This window comes from Protopterus annectens, chromosome 9.part0 (genome assembly GCF_019279795.1).
Source record: "Protopterus annectens isolate FY-2018-M chromosome 9.part0, PAN1.0, whole genome shotgun sequence".
NCBI lineage: Eukaryota > Metazoa > Chordata > Ceratodontiformes > Protopteridae > Protopterus > Protopterus annectens.
The window spans coordinates 474,791,269-474,792,321 of record NC_056743.1 but is presented as its reverse complement, the minus strand read 5'-3'; positions in this window follow the sequence as shown (position 1 = coordinate 474,792,321).

The window sequence follows — 1,053 nt, the reverse complement described above, 5'->3', positions numbered from 1 at the left end:
GTTTTCTGTAGATGGTGGACGTAAACCGGTTGGAGACAGTGTCTAGGGACAGGGTCACGTCCAGGAAGTTTACTCTGTTGCCTTGATCTGAAATGGTGAATTTTAGGAACCCGATGCTGTTTCTGATTTCTGTCACAAACATGTCGAGTTCTCTGGGGGTGCCTCTCCACATAAAAAACAGGTCGTCTATGTACCGCTTGTAAAGCGCTACTTTGGTGAACCCTTTGAGTTTGGTAAGGGAGTTAGCTTCCCATGAGCTCAATACCAAATTGGCGTATGCAGGAGCCATTTTGGCTCCCATTGCTACGCCTTTGAGTTGTTGGTATATGTTGCCCTCGAATGTGAAGAAATTGTTTTCAGTACCACTTTGAGCAGGGTTATTAGAGTGTCTGCTCTGGGGGGGTCGACTTGTCTATGTTTGGTCAGGTACTCTCGCACCATGGCAGTGCCAAAATCATGGGGGATGCTTGGGTAGAGGGCTTCCACATCTAGGGTGATTAGAGTGAGTTTCGTGCCCTCGTGGGTCCTTTGGTATTGGGAGATGGCATCGAGAAAGGCCCATGAGTCTTTGAGATAAAACTCTGCACTTTGTACCAAAGGGTTAAAATAAAAGTCTATTAGTTCTGAGACGTACTCGGTCTTGGTCCTTTTAGAAGACACTATCTGCCTGAGTGGGGGATCTGTTTCGCTCTTGTGGATCTTGGGGATTCCAAAGAGCAGGCCTGTAGTTGGGGAGTCTACTGCCATGAAGTCGAACTCCTCGTCTGTGATTTTGCCTTGTGCTCGCAGTTTGTATAGCATGGTGTCTATGGCTGAAAACTTGCTGAGCACCTCAGATTTGCTGGTCAGGCGGTAGTTGCCTGTGTCCGATAGGACTTCCAGCATTTTTTTGTTATAGTGGGCTTTGTCCATAATGACTACCCCTGCGCCCTTGTCAGCTTTTTTGATTATAATTTGGTCATTTTTGGTGAGGCTGTGTAGGGCTTTCCTTTCTTTGGGGGTTAAATTGTTGTACCTGAAAGTGGGACTATTGTTGAGTTTCTCTCTGATATT